The sequence below is a fragment of the Cervus elaphus genome, chromosome 11, assembly GCF_910594005.1.
Source record: "Cervus elaphus chromosome 11, mCerEla1.1, whole genome shotgun sequence".
Classification (NCBI taxonomy): domain Eukaryota; kingdom Metazoa; phylum Chordata; class Mammalia; order Artiodactyla; family Cervidae; genus Cervus; species Cervus elaphus.
This window is the reverse complement of record NC_057825.1, coordinates 93,415,461-93,432,292: the sequence shown is the minus strand read 5'-3', so window position 1 is coordinate 93,432,292 and position 16,832 is coordinate 93,415,461. Positions and strand designations below refer to the sequence as shown.

Genomic DNA, 16,832 nt, shown 5'->3' with positions numbered 1-16,832 from the left:
AAGATAGACACTGCCCCCACCCCTTCCCGACCACCCTCTGGCTAGGAAGAAACATGCTTGCATTTCCACATCCCATTTCTTCACACTCCCCTTTCCATAAACTGACCTACTGGGTGCAAACAGTCAGTATGTAAAGCAGGGGTCCCCAACCCCACCCTGGATGTCCATGGCAAAACTGTCTTCCACAAAATTGGTCCTCAATGCCAGCAAGGTTGGGGACTGCTGCTGTGAAGCTCCCAGACATGTCTGACTTGGATCCACAAGCAGCGCTAGGATCAAACTTTGCATCATTGGTTGGTTCCTGCGTCTTTGAGCGGCTGACCCAAATCCCCGGGAGCCTTGCTAAGTCAGGAGGAACTGCTCTGTCTGAGGCTTAACATCCAGTGAGAGGAGGCTGTCACACTGCAGCGCCTCTGGATCTGCCTTGGAGCAGGAAATGCTGGGCTGTGATGGATGAAGCTATTTGTACTCTAGGCCCAGAAGCACTCTGCTTCTTTCTTTTCCTTTGGGATCGTTTCTTCTCTGCTTCCAGCCCTTTTCTGTAGCAATCCATTCACCTCTCTGCATGCTGTGCTCAGTCGATTGAGGCATGTCTGACTGTTTGCAACTCTATGGACTGTAGCCCACCACAGACTCCTCTATCCATGGGATTCTGCAGGCAAGAATACTGGAGTGGGCTGCCATGCCCTCCTCCAGGAGATCTTCCCAAGCCAGGGATTGGATCTGCATCTCTTAAGTCTCCTGCATTGGTAGGCAGATTCTTTACCCACTGAGCCACCTGGGAAGCCCTGACTCACCTCTCCGCTTGCCAGCAATTGTTTTTTTTTTTTTTTTCCCACCTGTCTGTTAGTCCAAAATCTATTTAAAGGACATATACATGTCCCAGGTCTGTGCAAACCTGGCAAAACCCTGCTTTAAAGGCACCATGTCTGGGTCCCCCAAAGCACTCTACCTGCAGCCTCTGATGATCCTTCCTGGCATCCCTGCTAAGGGGGCCCTTCATGCCTCACTTGTTTCTCAGAATGTCGATTTTAAACCACACTGAAATCACAATTGTTCTTTGTAAAGTAACTTTATGAGTCAACACTGCAACTTTAAAATCCCAAAGTTCTTTTGTGCTATTTCCGCCTAGATCAGGGTCATTAACAGAAAACCTGTGGTCTAGCCAGGAAGAGCCGGGTGCCAGGCCCTGGGGGATGGAGGTGGGTGGGCATGGGCAGGGCTCCAAGCCAGGAGCTCTGATGGAGTATGTGTGTATATGACCACAGGCAAGATACCTTCACTGGAAAGGACCCTGATGCTGGGAAAGATAGAGGGCAGGAGGAGACGAGGGCAACAGAGGATGAGATGGTTGGATGGCATCACCAACTCAATGCACATGAACTTGGGCAAACTTCAGGAGATAGTGAAGGATAGGGAAGCCTGGCATGCTGCAGTCCACGGGGCTGCAGAGTCAGACATGACTGAGAGACTGAACAGCAAGAGACACCCTCAACCCCACCTGACCTATGAGACAAGGAATGTACCACTCACTTCTTACCTTAAAGGGTTAATCGAGTTTTTCTTCAACTCATTTTCATGGCTAACCAATAACTGAAAGATTTCTGTAATGTCTCCCATGGGTGGTTCTTCACCACTGTGCAAATGTGGGTATAACAAAGAATAGCATTTTAAGTTGATTTCTGTTCTTCTAAATAAAACAAGTTAAGGACTATTTTCCATCTCTTTCAGAAAGTGCTTTCACTCCGGACCTCAGAGCCATGGCAGGGCTTTCCAAAACAGCCAAGCTTCTTTCTACATCATTGCAACAGTAGACTGTTGAAAAACCAGGAAAAGATTTTATAAAACATCTGACCTTCAGCCTCTCCTCGAAGGGACTCTTTGTCCCCCAAAACATCTTTTAAAATTCTGGTCGAACCTTACTGCATAAACATTTTCGGAAACTTCTGTCCAGTTAGATGCTGAGCAATTACCCTGTAATCGTACAAGATTGGTCACACGCCTCCTGCAGGGATGGGCCAGGGCAAGTTACTGGCAGGTGTCCAAACGTTCATCTCACTGTCCTAGCATTCAAGGTGCTTCCCGCCCTCCCTCTCTCTCTTCCTTCCTTCTTTTCCTCCTTCCTTCCTTCCTTTCTTTGTTTCCCCTTCTTCTCAGCAGTTGAAGTTCTCTTTTCACCTGGCAGGTGGCCTTGCCACGCACAGGCTCCCTGACCTCGTTAAACTTTCATGGGCTCAACTCTATCTTCCTCCCCTTTTTTGGTGGTGCATCTAGTTCCCTACATGGATATTGGGTCCCTCGAGTCCCCAGGACTTGCTACAAGCAGTTGAAGGAAACGCTGAGAGTCAATGGATGTCCACTCTTATCCCTGATTCATCATCACTGTTCAACACATTTTCTTTTCTTTCTTGCTCCTTTTTTTTTTTTTTTTTGACTGCCGTTGTGATGCCTGTTTGGCAGAGGAAGGTGAGATGGGTGTGGATTCAGATTCAGGGTCTGGGAGGATTCCTTTCTGCCTGAAACTCCAGGAGGGGAGGTGGTGTGAGGTGGGCCTTTCATCCAAGGCGATGCAGGGGAGCAGAGGAAGGGTGGGAGCCCGTGGTGGCCAGGCTGACTGTGGGGTCCCTCCTGGTGGGGCCAGGAAGCAGCTGGATGTGGTGGCAGGAAAAGCCTTGGGACCCAGTGAAGGGGCTGCAGGGGCCTCCTGTGATGGATGCATGAAGGGACAGTGTTGGCAAGACAGACAGACAGAAGTGAGGCAAGGAAGGTGGGAAGGTGGCAAGAGCAAGTGAAAGGAAGCCTCCACTGGGGAAGTGGGAGAGTGCTGCTTTAGCCGCTTCATTTTTTTTTAAGACTTTCTTTTTTTTTTTTTGTTTGATGTGGACAATTTTTAAAGCCTCTGTTGAGTTTGTTACAATATTGCTTCTGTTTTATGTTTTGGTTTTCTGGACACAAGACATGTGGGATCTAGCTCCCCGACCAGGAATCGAACCAGCAGCCCCTGCCCTGGAAGGCCAAGTCTTAACCACCCAACTGCCAGGGAAGCCCCATGGCTGCTTCATTTCTGAGGGCAAATAAGTCCACTGTTCACAAGCGATGTCTGGAAATCAGGGTGGTTTCCGAGGATGAGATGGGTTAGATAGTCTCACCGACTCAATAGACATGAATTTGAGCAAACTCCAGGAGATAGTTGAAGGACAGGGAAGCCTGGTGTGTTGCATCCCTGGGGTCACAAAGAGTCAGACACGACTTAGTGACTGAATAATCAAAAGGCAATCTGAGGACAAAGCTGAAGTTACCCCAAATCTCCCCACACCTTAGCTTCACACTCAGCTCCAGCCTTTCCAAGCGAGGCCAGGACACTGTAAGCCCAGTGGGAGAGCAGCTGAGGAAAGAGAGAGGGCATCTACCAGCTTGGGGAGGCCTCAAGTTCATGGTGACTTACATATTTGTTGAATGAAATGGTTAATATAGTTGTGCCCAGGACTAACCAGGTTAGTTCGCACTTGGTTTGCGCTTACAGAGACCTATTTAGGAAGCTAATAAATCATGTGATACTAGTTCTGAACTGCCAATGGAGGACTCTTTGTCCCAGAAAGAGGAGGCAGAGAGGGGATGAAAGATCCATCCTGAAGCATCCCAGTTCCATCTGACCTCCCCTGGGGTCCGGAGCCGCCTGGAAGAGCCCCACCATGCTTTTCCAATGAGCAGATGATGCAGCTCAGCTCTCTCCTCTGCCAAGAGGACAAGCCGACTCCTGTTCGGCTTGTGAATGACCATTTAAAAATTTGTGAAGGGTCCTGGAATTTGGCACTGCTTCGATATTAAAAGCTCAGATGACATCCTCCTCAGAGTCATTGGATTGAAGGTGGGGGGAGGCAAGAGGAAGTGATTGAGCAGGAACTTGTTGTTTGCCGAGTGAGTCATCCTCAGCAAGCCACTGAGATGAATAAAGCCCTGGCTATCGCTCCCAGAGCCCAAAGTACAGTGTGACTGAAAGGGAGGGTGCCAGCATGGTAGAGATGAAACCCCAACGCAATCCCATCTGGGTTAAGATACAGGAAGCATATCCCACCCCTGGGTACACATTCAAAAGAGGCGAAAGCAGAGTATAAAGAAACACTTGCATGTTTATAGCAGCAGAATTCCTAACAGCCAAGAGATGGGAGTTACTCAAAGATCACAGTGCTCAGTGGCTCAGTTGTGTCTCTTTGCTGACCCCATGGACTGTAGCCCGCCAGGCTCCTCTGTCCATGGGATTCTCCAGGCAAGTATACTAGAGTGGGTTGCCATTTTCTCCTCCGAGTATTCACCAGTGGATGAATACATAAGCCAAATATGGTCTATACAAACAGTGGAAGATTATCAAGTCTTGAAAAGGAAGAAAATTCTGTTCATCAAAAGCTACAACACAGACGAACCTTGAGGATGTTGCCATGCAGACATGTGCGCTCAGTCCTGTCCGACTCTCTGCGACCCCATGGAGGGGAGCCCGCCAGGCTCCTCTGTTATGGGATTTCCCAGGCAAGAATAATGGAGTGGGTTGCCACTTCCTCCTCCAGGGGATCTTCCTGACCCAGGGATTGAACTGCATCTCCTGCATCTCCTGCATTAACAGGAGGATTCTTTACCACTGATCCGCTGGGGAAACCCTTAAGAACTTATGCTCAGTGAAACAAGCCAGTCACAAAAGGACAAAGGCTGAATGATTCTATTTATAGGAGGGATCTACAATATTCAAATTTATAGAGGCAGGAAGTAGACGGTGGATGTTGGGGGTTGGGGAGAGAAGGGACAAAGAGTTGTTTAATGAATATAGAGTTTCAGTTTTGCAGGACGAAAATGTTCTGCAGCTCTGTTGTACAACAATGTGAATATATCTAACACTATAACAGTACACTTATAACCAAAGATGGTTAAGAAAAATTACAGAAAAGTGCATTGATAGAAAGTGATGAGAACACAAAAGTCCCTTAGCCCAAACTGAGGGTCTGTGATGGCTAATTTTATGTGTCAAGTTGGTGGGACCACAGGCTGCCCAGATATTCAGTTAAACATTATTCTGGGTGGTTTTTGGATGCAATGAGTATAGGAACCTGTAGAGTCAATCAGCTTGCGCTCCCTATGGGGGACAGATCCCATCTTACTGGTAGATACCATCAGACCGACTGAAGGTCTGCAGAGAACAAAAAGGCTGCCTCTGCCCTGAGGAGGAGACAATTCTTTTTGCGTGATGACCTTCAATCCTGGGGCATCAGTATTCATCTTGCTTTTGTACCAGACCCGAAACACAGGCTCTCTTGGGGTGTAATCTGTCAATTTACTCTGTGGGGCTGGAAACTTCTCAGGCTCCATAAGCACATGAATCTTTTTTTTTCTTCCAATAATAAATCCCTGGAGATTTATTTCTGGAGAATGCTGACAGACTGATTGCCCAAGACACGGCCCTGGGAAGACCTCTGGAGGAAACGTCATTGGATCTGAGTCTTGACAGTGGGGCACGAGGTGGCTAGCTGGCTGACAAGAATGGAGCACCAAGGTCCCCGTGGCATGGCAAGCGTGACACAGCCAGGGAAGAGGCTGGGCATGCAGGCGGGCTGTGGGAATCTCCAGTGTCACCTCAGGGAGTTTTATACTGGGGGTGAGGGTTTCCCACTTAGGTCTGTAGACAGCAGTGTCAACAGGGCCTCACATAAGACACACACCAGCGAGCTCTCAAGGCTGAGGTCAGAGAGGGCTGGTCCTTCCCAGGTTAAATGAGTCTCCAGCTGGCAATCACAGCTGCCTCTGCAGACTAGACTGAACCTGGAGATGGCGGAGGAACCGCTTTTCACTACACCAAGTCCCCCACATATAACCTTCAAGTTGAGAATTTTCAAAGATGTGAATATGTGTTCACATGTCCAGTCGCATAAGTTAGTTCACACGTCTGGTGTATGTTGTCACATGCGTGCCTCCTCTACAAGTGGTTATGCTAGGATCATGGCATCCGGTCCCGTCACTTCATGGCAAATACATGGAGCAACAGTGGAAACAGTGACAGACTTTATTTTCTTGAGCTTCAAAATCACTGCAGATCGTGCCTGCAGCCACGAAATTAAAAGATGCTAGCTCCTCAGAAGAAAAGCTATGACAAACCTAGTTCAGTTTAGTTCGGTCGCTCAGTCGTGTCTGACTCTTTGCAACCCCATGAACCGCAGCACACCAGGCCTCCCTGTCCATCACCACCTCCCAGAGTTCACCCAAACCCATGTCCATTGAGTCGATGATGCCATCCAACCATCTCATCCTCTGTCGTCCCCTTCTCCTCCTGCCCTCGATCTTTCTCAGCATCAAGGTCTTTTCAAATGAGTCAGCTCTTCCCATCAGGTGGCCAAAGTATTGGAGTTTCAGCTTCAACATCAGTCCTTCCAATGATCACCCAGGACTGATCTCCTTTAGGATGGACTGGTTGGATCTCCTTGCAGTCCAAGGGACTCTCAAGAGTCTTCTCTAGCACCACAGTTCAAAAGCATCAATTGTTTGGCGCTCAGCTTTCTTTACAGTCCAACTCTCACATCCATACATGACTACTCGAAAAACCATAGCCTTGACTAGATGGACCTTTGTTGACAAAGTAACGTCTCTGCTTTTTAATATGCTGTCTAGGTTGGTCATAACTTTCCTTCCAAAGAGTAAGTGTCTTTTAATTTCATGGCTGCAATCACCATCTGCAGTGATTTTGGAGCCCCCCAAAATAAAGTCAGCCACTGTTTCCACTGTTTCCCCATCTATTTGCCATGAAGTGATGAGACCAGATGCCATGACAAACCTAGAAAGCATATTAAAAAGCAGTGACATCACTTTGCTGACAAAAGTCTGTCTAGTCAAAACTATGGGTTTTCCAGTAGTCATGTATGGATGTGAGAGTTGGACCATAAAGAAGGCTGAGCACCAAAGAATTAATTCTTCTGAACTGTGGTGTTGGAGAAGACTCTTGAGAGACCCTTGGACTGCAAGGAGATCCAACCAGTCCTTCCTAAAGGAAAACAGTCCTGATTGTTCATTGGAAGGACTGATGTTGAAGCTGAAACTCCAATACTTTGGCCACCTGATGGAAAGAGCTGACTCATTTGAAAAGACCCTGATGCTGGGAAAGATTGAGGGCAAGAGGAGAAGGGGACGACAGAGGATGAGATGGTTGGATGGCATCACCAACTTGATGGACATGAGTTTGAGCAATCTCTGGGAGATGGTGAAGGACAGGAAGCCTGGCATGCTGTAGTCCATGGGGTTGCAAAGACTCAGACACAACTGAGCAACTGAACAGCAAATAGAGTACAATAGTATGACATCTACATTTCAAGCCCAGGATATCCAGAAACAAGTGTAGAAGTAGCAGTGATGTAACTGGTACTACTGTACTTTTAGAGGTATTGGACTATAAGATTAAAGATGCTTCCCTTATTTTTTGTGTTTGCTTTTTAATGTATTATTTGTATGAAAAGTATTATGAATCAATTATAGTACAGTATTTTGTAGCAGATTTTGTTAATTGGGTACCTAGGCTAACTTCTTCAGACTTGAGGAGCAAACTGAACTTACAAACGCACTCTTAGAACTCGTTCGTTGCAGGGGATTTACTGTATTCCTCCTTTTGTACCTTTCGAATTTTGCAACCATGTTCATTGATATCTACTCAATAAAATAGAATAATGAATTAAAATTCCTCTTATCAGAGCAAAGACAATTGAAATAGTCTTTAAAGAATAAAATTTAAAAAAAAAATTAAAAAAAAAAAAAAGAATAAAATTTATTAATGCCTTTAAAGAGAGAAAGAAGGATTCTCTGGTGACTCAGTGATAAAGAATCCACCTGCCAATGCAGGAGACAGAGGTTTGATCCCCGATCTGGGAAGATCCCACATACCATGGAGCAACTAAGCCGGTGCTCCACAGCTATTGATCCTGCGCTTTAAAGCCCGTGCTCTGCAACAGGAGAAGCCACCAAAGAGACAACCTGCTCACTGCAACTAGGGTACCCCCACTCCTGCACCTAGAGAAAAGCCCATGCAGCAACCAAGACCCAGCATAGCCAAAAATAAATAACATAAATGTTTTTTTTTTTAAAAAGAAAAAGTGATTCCACAACTGGCAGTGGAATAATCTGTTTGCAAGAACAAAAACTGTCTGTGAAAACCGTATTAGCCTGTGTTGGGAAAATAAGGTTGATGAGCTTTTGTTCCTAAAATAGATCACAACAACAAAAAGTAGTCACTGAAGCAAATTCCTTAAAGGCACAAGAGATTCCAGCTCCCCTGAAGGATTCCTCTGTGGTCTTCACCCCAAATGAAGCAGCAGGAGTCACTGGCAATAAGGATACATCCTGTACAGTCCCGTTATCTAGATTATTTAAACCAAAACATGTGCTTCTGACAAAGTGCTTCACATGACAGGGGTAGGTGAGGGACATTAAGGGAGCTGAAACTCCATGTGCGCAATCATATTAAGTCAATTTCAAGTTTAATTAAGCCAGTTATCCTCATCCTTTGTTCTCAGAACGCCTTCACTCACTCTAATATTACTCAGGATCCCAAAGGAGAGCTTCTGTTTCTGTGAGTGAGTCCTACACCTTTTTTCTTTTTTTTTTTACTACATTAAAAATTAAAATGGAGAAACAAAAAATTAATTCATTTAAAAATTACAAAGGGACTTTGTAATTTACTACTGGTAAATTACCACTGGTGGTCCAGTGGTAAGACTTCACTTTCCAGATGAGGGGTAGGGAGGGAGGGATAGTTAGGGAGTTTGGGAAGCATGTGCACATAGCTATATTTAAAAGGAATAACCAGCAAGTTCCTACTGTATAGCACAGGGCACTCTGCTCAATGTTATGTGGCAGCCTGGATGCGAGAGGAGTTTGGGGGAGAGTGGATACATGTGTTTGTATGGCTGAGTCCCTTTGCTGTCCACCTGAAACTATCATGACATTGTTAATCAGCAATAGCCAATATAAAATAAAAAGTTAAAAAAATAAAATAGATAGCCAAGAAGGACTTACTGCACAGAAAAAAAAAAAAAAAAGTATTTTTGCAAATCTCCTTCATGTATCAGTCTTAATCAAAGACAGCTGGGCGGCTGGGGGATCTCATACCTGCTTCTACATTTCATCTTTTGAGAGATGTGTTTCACACAGATATATTGTTGGAAAAGAGAGCTGTTGCATAGCCACCTTAGGTACTTGTCAACATAAATTTTTACTTCTGAATATCCCCTGTGGCTAAATGGTAAAAAAAACCCACCTGCCAATGCAGGAAATGCAGGAGACACGGGTTCAGTCTCTGGGTCAGAAGATCCCCTGCATGAGGAAATGGCAACCCACTCTGGTAGTCTTGCCTGGGAAATCCCATGGACAGAGGAGCCTGGTGGGCTACAGTCCACTTGGTCACAGAGTGGACATGGTTGAGTAGCAACACAACACAATGATGAGCATGCACATCATTGGTGAGAATAACAAACTATAGCTAATTCCCTGCTTTCCCAAGTTGGTGTTAAGATGGATGCAGAGATGAAGGTTACGTGTGGACATGTGTGGGAATGGCTGGGGCTGGTATACATGGATAGTGCTGCTTCTCAGAGAAGATAAAGCATGGAGGAAGCAAAACTTAGCCGTGAACCCTGGGTCATGGACAAGGACAGACTATTTCCTTTCCTCAGTCTCCTCATGTTTTGATTCACTTTTTCATTACAGGATGATAGCTCTACATTAGACATGAATCTACAGTCACTTAAAAGCATCAAGACAATTTATAAAATTTTTCTACCAATTTTCTTTTGCCCAACAGATGTGACTTGTCTCTGACAACAGAATGCCCCAGATGAAAGAAATCTCAGTGAAATTAAATATGGTCTGCAGTTTAAGATGGCCATCAAATTATGTTTTGAGGGTGATTTTTGTGTCCTCCTTATTTGATGATTGATTGAGACAACAATTGTCTGGATCAGTTATTCTATGGGTTGCATTGACCAAGATACCAACATCTTTGCAGTCTGACTGTTTTTCATGTGACTTCTCCACTCAGTAGACACTGTGTTCCCCAGGTGGCTGGGGAACTATGGTGAGGTCTTCTGTAGCAGAGCTTAATTTTTCTCTGTCACTTCTTGCCCTTTATCTGCAGTTTAGATGGGCCAGATCCAGGCAGTGGTGTCCCTGGGCCCCTCTTCCCTCCCCTTCTCTGATCTTCGCCCCCAGAGGAGTAAAGACGCTTCTATATTTTGCCACAGAACTAGCTAGTTTCCAGAACTGGGCTTCCTTGTGGCTCAGACAGTAAAGAATCAGCCTGACATATAGGAGACTCAGATTCAGCCTCTGGGTCAGGAAGATGCCCTGGAGTAGGAAACGACAACCCACCACAGTGTTCTTGCCTGGAGAATCCCACGGACTAGTTTGGCAGGCCACAGTTCATGGGGTCGCATGGACATGACTGAGCGACTGACACTTTCACTTTCCAGGTAGTTCCCCAGACCTGGATGCTAGGAAAGCCCAGGACAGCAAAAGGGCTCCAACACAGGCCATGGGGCCGCTCATGCTGGACGCAGGAGCTCAACTGTCAGCTATTCAGAAGCCACGCGAAGATCTCAAAAGCATATTTTGTGACACTTGACAAATATAACTGTCTGCAGTTTAGAGGAGAAGAGAGGAAGTGCTTGCTGAGCCTTGGGGTGTGCCCACCATATTTCTGCAGGGGGGTTGCTTGCCTCCATGTCGTGCACCTCTGGGGAGAGGGCTGCTTCCTCTTTAGCAGAAGGGCCCACCGTCCCACCATCGGCTCTTCCATTGTGGATACTGTGTCCTACCGTCTGCATTGGTCAAAGTCCCCTGGGTTTTGGAAATAGACATTCTCTAGTTCCATCAGGAAGAGGGAGGGGGATTTCCTTGCCTTCTGAAAGGTGACACACTCTCAGTCTTGGCCACTTACCACCATCCCCAGCCCCACCCTGAAAAATCAGTATTCATTTTTGAGATAGAAAACCAGTAGCAAGGTTTCCCTGGTGGTAAAGAATCTGTCTGCCAATGCAGGAGACACGGGTATGATCCCTGGTCTGGGAAGGGACACCGTGGAGCAACTGAGCCCATGCACCCCAACTCCTGAGCCGGTGCTCTAGAGCCCGGGACTCATAGTTGCCAAAGCCCATGAGCCCTAGAGCCCGTGCTCCGAAACAAGAGAAGTCACTGCAACGAGACGTCCACAACACAACCAAGAGCAGCCCCAACTCACCACAGTGAGAGAAAAGCCGGTGCAGCAACGAAGACCTGGAACAGCCCAAAATAAATAAATAAATAAAGTCATAAAAAAAGAAAAGCAATTGCACCTAAGTCACCTAAACCAAGAAACAAAGCTCCATAACTCAAGGCAAGAGTAACCAAAATCAGAATGAGAAACACATGGCCAAGAATGAAAGCAGCACGTCTGTTAAAATACCTTGGCAGCTTGTTTCTCTCTCCTCCGAGACATCCTGCTCCCTTCAGCTCTGCACCCCCTTTTCTCCCTTCCCCTGGCCAGCAGTCACACAAAAGGCAGGCTTTGATGTGGGGGTAACCCATGAGCATACCCCCCACCCCCGCGCCGCCCGCCCTCCCCCGCCCCCGGCCCTTCTGCCCAAATTACAGGAAGAGGCTGGAAGCCCGGCTCGGCTGCAGAGATCCTGAAACAAGGCCTAAGAGGCCGGGTCCTCAGGCTGCGTGTTTTAACTTATTTGGGAGCATAGAAGGGAAGTGAATTATGCAGTGGGGAGGGAGACGCTGCAGGGGAAGGGTGGGGTCTCGCTCCCCCAGAGCTGTACCCACACGGCCCTTCCCCCTTGGGGAAACGGCCCAGGTTGCCGTGTTTTGTTTTGGTTTTGGTTGCCTTTCCCCTTTTCCATGAAGACTCCCATTTGTAGAGCTGACCAGGAGGGAAGGCATTTCATCAGCTCCTGCCTGAAGGACGGCACGAAGCCCTGTACATAGAGGGGGCTGTTTGAGAGGGGTTCACGTGAGTCGGTAAAGATTCAGGAGAAAAGAAATCTGTCTCCAAGCCTTCGTTGTTGTTCAGCCGCTCAGTCGTATCCTGCTCTACGTGACTCCATGGATCGCAGCACGCCAGGCTCCCCTGTCCTTCACTAGCCCCTGGAGTTTGCTCAAACTCATGTCCATTGGGTCGGTGATGCTATCCAATCATCTCATTCTCTGTTACCCCCTTCTCCTCCTGCCCTCAGTCTTTCCCAGCATCAGGATCTTTTCCAGTGAGGAGAAGAGAATTTAAAATCAGTGCATTTTGGACATCTATTTTTAAATATGAAGTGTTTTAGGGACCAGTAGGAGTGTTTTGGGCTTCCCTGGGCGCTCAATGGTAAAGAATCCATGTGCAGTGCAGGAGCCACGGGAGACATGGTTCGATTCCTGGCATAGGGAAGATCCCCTGGAGGAGGGTACAGCGACCCACTCCAGTATTCTTGCCTGCAGAATCCCATGGACAGAAGAGCCTGGCGGGCTGCAGTCCATAGGGTTGCAAAGAGTTGGACATGACTGAAGTGACTTAGCATGCATACACACACACAGGAGTATTTTAGGCACTCTTAAGAGTCCGTTGGACAGCAAGGAGATCAAACCAGTTGATCCTAAAGGAAATCAACCTTGAATATTCACTGGAAGGACTGATGCTGAAGCTCCAGTGCTTTGGCCACCTGATAGGAAGGCCAACTCATTGGAAAAGACTCTGATGCTGGGAAAGATTGAAGGCAAAAGGAGAAGGGATGTGAGAGAGGATTAAATGGTTAGATAGCATCACCGACTCAATGGATGAATTTGAACAAACTCCAGGGAAGAGTGGGAGACAGAAGATCCTAGCCTGCTACAGTCCATGAGGTCACAGAGTCAGACATGACTTAGCAACTGAACAACAACTACAGGAAGTGTGTAGGTGCCTGTGTGGGGCTGAAGGAAGCAGAGAGAAATGTGTGGCCCAGCCTCAGGGACCCCAGCTCATCAGAAACACTAACAGGATGACGAAATCCAAATTTTCAAAATGTCCTCAAAGACAGGTGAGACAAGGGTGAGCGGTCATGGCACACTTTATGGGAAAGTATGCAGCTTTGCATGAAAGTGCAACATTAATATTTCCTTAATATTAAAAAGGGGCTCCACAGTGCAATCATTTGAGTTGATTAGTTGGCTACTCCATGAAAAACAGAAGATTTTTATCATAGAATGGATCCCAAAATGTAATCTACTTTATTACAATTCATCTTGTTGTTATAAACCCAACAATAAAATAAGATTCAAATAGCATTCATCAAGAAACAAACAATAAATCTAAAAGAATCTGCCTGCAGTACAGGGTTTGATCCCTGGGTTGGGAAGATCCCCTGGAGGAGGGAATAACAACCCACTCCAGTATTCTTGCCTGGGAAATCCCTGGACAGAGGAGCCTGGTGGGTTACTGTCCATGGGGCCGCGTAGAGTAGGGCATGACTGAGTGGCTAACACTTTCACTTTTCACATGAGATAAAGTAGCATTAGCCCAATAACACAGATATCCATTTCTCTTTTGACCTCAGAATTATTTTTAAATAATTGAGCTCAATTCTTTTTTTTTTTTTTTAAGTTGGACTTGATAAAATGCCCTGCTCAGGGTCTGGCTAGAGGATGTTTATAGCTGTTATACCTTTTATCAGGTATGTGTCATTCTATCAGTATTAACATTATCCTGCAGTTGTCCCGGTCATTAGAGCATTACTAAGTACTATGCCTTTTGCCTGTATTCCACTCTGGAAATTAGTAAGTTATTAATGCATTTCCTTTTGAAAGCACACCACAGCGATCTGTACTCTGAACCATCAGCCATAAGCAGTCATCTTGTATACACACCCTGCCCCAGCGTAATCAGACTCATCAGTAACTGGCCTTTCTACCCCAGGCCATCCGAAAAGTCAGGGAGAATCAGCTCAAGGGCACTGTGGTTTTTCCCCCTTTCAATGTTGATTTAATAATTTCTTTTCTTTTTCTTCCCCCCATTCCCCCCTCTTTTTTTTTTTTTGTAGATTTCTGGTGTTCAAAACTCAGTGCAAATTCCTGATTCTCACTGAGAGACCGTAAGATGCAGGAGGCACAGCGGTGCTCCCGTGTTCTCTATGTCCCCGTGGGTCCCTCCTGTGGCTCTGGGAATGGCTGGAGCTTTGCTGCAGGAGAGCCATCTCCCCCTGCCTGTCCTCTGGGCCCCTGCTTGGGGTCTGCAGTCCACAGGGCCAGCAAGCTCCCTCCCGGGGCTGGGACACACCCCTGCACGGCTAGGGTGTAGGCTGTACACACACAGAGGAAGGATTGTGAGGGAGGGGACAGAGGAGAGAACCGGGCACCTTACCTGTCTTGTTTCTGCCTTCCAGCCCGACCAGGGTGGGGGACAGGAGCCGGGGGCCACCAGCCTGTGGGTTCGCCCCAATGTGCAGGCAGCGGCCGGCCAGCTGGGCTATAAATAAGGCCAGTCCAGCGCACAGGAGATAAGAACCCAGCCCCTGGCTCCTGCAAGCCTTTTAAGGTATGCAAATTAAAGGAGCCTCAGCCCCTGGATGAGAGGGACTGCCAGCTCCCCATCTGGCCCTCCAGCCTCAAGGACACCCCAGGCTTGGCACATACTGATGCAGCGGGAGAGGCAGGAGAACCAGGGCACCAGGAAGCAATCTCCCCGTGTCCAACAAGTGGCAGAGCCTCCGAGGCCCCCAGGAGGTGAGCCCCTCGGGCCAGGGGGCTGTTGCTGAGACCCAGGAGCCAGAGGAAGCTCCCCCAGCACACACAGCCCTCTGTGGTCCCCACGGGTTTTCAGCTGATCATTCCCCATCCCCCTGCCACTCCATCCCTAGTTTTAAGGGCGTTTGTTTGGGTGAAGATTCTGGGAAGACCAGGGATGGGTCTAATCAACCCTGGGCATCCGGGAAGCTTGGAATGGATACATTTACAGAAAATCCTGGCCCCAACCTCTCCACCCCAGGCTAATGGAGCCTCGAGTCATTTTCTCTAAAGAAAATGAAATCTTATGAGAGTCTTTCAAAATAATATGTTGGAAGAGAGGGAGAAGATTAATTTGGGGGAGCAGCCATGTCTGATTCATCCCTAAATCTCTTACTCATTGAATTTTTTCCTAAATGCATTTCATCCAAGGACCACTGTCTGTGTGAGGGCAGAGGTCCCAGGTCTGGGAGTTTATTCTATGAAGGGAACCATGGATGTGAACAGAGATGCAGAGAAGAGGACATTTCTTTCTTTTAAAAATATTTTTTGATGTGGGCCATTTTTAAAGTCAAGTTTCTCAGATGACACTAGTAGTAAAGAATCTGCCTGTCAAGGCAGGAAATGCAAGAGACTAGGGTTCGATCCCTGGGTGGGGAAGATTCACTGGAGGAGGGCATCGCAACCCACCCCAGTATTCTTGCCTGGGAAATCCATGAACAGAGGGGCCTAGTAGGCTATAGTCCATAGGGTCGCACAACGGTGGACATGACTGAAGTGACTTAAGCACACATATTTTAAAGTCTTTGTTGAATTCGTTACAATATTGCCTCTGTTTTATGTTTTGTTTTTTTGGCTGCAAGACATGTGTTACCATAGCCCCCTTATTAGGGATCAAACCTGCATCTCCTGCATTGGAAAGTGTGTATCTTAATTGCTGCCCAGGGAAGTCCTGAGGGCACATTTCTTGCAGTTCGTTTCATAACTGGGAAAAGCTGGAAGCAAGCTGAATCACTAAAAACAGAGGGCTGGTTATACAAGGAAAAGTAAGTCCATAAAGGAAACACATGGCAAACTTCAGAGAGGCTGTGGAAGAGGGGTTAATGATGGAGAAAGAGTGTACGATCACCGGTATTAAGCAAGCAGCCACCTGAAGGGGAACACGGGGTATTGGCAGTAACAGGCTGCATTCACTTGTCCACCCGCTTCTGAAAGGATGTGCACCGGATGGGAAAACACGGCTACGTCTGGATGGTGGAATTATGATTGATTTTACTTTCTTCTTTGGCTTACGCGCCATCTCTAAATTGTTTACAAATGCTCTCATATTGCTTTTATAGTAGGAACTTTAACTTCGTTTAAAATCTGAATTTCTGAGAATGAGAAGAGAGCTTGCTGCACCTCTGCGTTAAGGAACCACGTTTATTTTAGAATTATGGAATTCCTCAGGGTCTCCCCAGCCACTGGAGAGACCTCCATAGCACTCAGCAACTCTTCATGTTGATGCCGACTAGGTGATGTAGCAAGACCGAGAGGGCCCCAGAGCCCCCACCAAGCCCAAGGTAGGCAAGTCAGCAGGAGAGAGAAAAGAAAACAAAAACACTCAGAGAAAGAGCAGCTCGAACATAAGAACGTGTATGTAACGGGGGTGATGGAGAACACCCATAGCCCAGGTCAGGACAAAGGCGCCTCGTGCCTTTTATCTGTAGGGTTTTTATGCCTGCTGACAACTTCCTCGGTTACCTGTTTGACCTCCACACCTGTGTGGGTAGAGCACATTTCACTGCTGTGTGTAATGGTAAGGGGCGTCCCCTCCCCCTGGGCTCCAGGGGTCGCGGTACAGAAGGACCCCACCCTCTGAAACTTTCTTTTCTAGATGCAGAGACCAGAGCTGTCTGCCCCCTCTATAAGCAGGACCTGGTCTGAGGCACAGAATGTGCTGTGTGCTCTGCTAAGTCACTTCAGTCACGTCTGTCTCTTTGGGACCCCACGGACCGTAGCCCACCAGGCTTCTCCGTCCATGGAATTCTCCAGATAAGAATACTGCAGTGGGTTGCCATCTCCTCCTCCAGGGAATCTTCCGGACACAG

At 47.2% G+C, this 16,832-nt stretch overlaps 1 protein-coding gene across 2 annotated transcripts in view; it reads right to left on the bottom strand.

Annotated features, from left to right (window-relative positions):
- Nucleotides 1–14,524, bottom strand: part of FHL2 (four and a half LIM domains 2) — a 45,831-nt gene extending 31,307 nt beyond the window's left edge. The window contains exons 1-2 of one of the 2 annotated variants that reach the window (XM_043918485.1): nt 14,381–14,484; nt 11,258–11,292 (exon numbers count right to left, since the gene is read on the bottom strand). The gene's annotated coding sequence lies outside the window, so the exon portion shown is untranslated. Of the gene's footprint in view, nt 1–11,257; nt 11,293–14,380 lie in introns of both variants that reach the window. The other variant, XM_043918483.1, reaches the window with a different exon arrangement.
- Between the last annotated feature and the right edge of the window lie 2,308 nt (nt 14,525–16,832).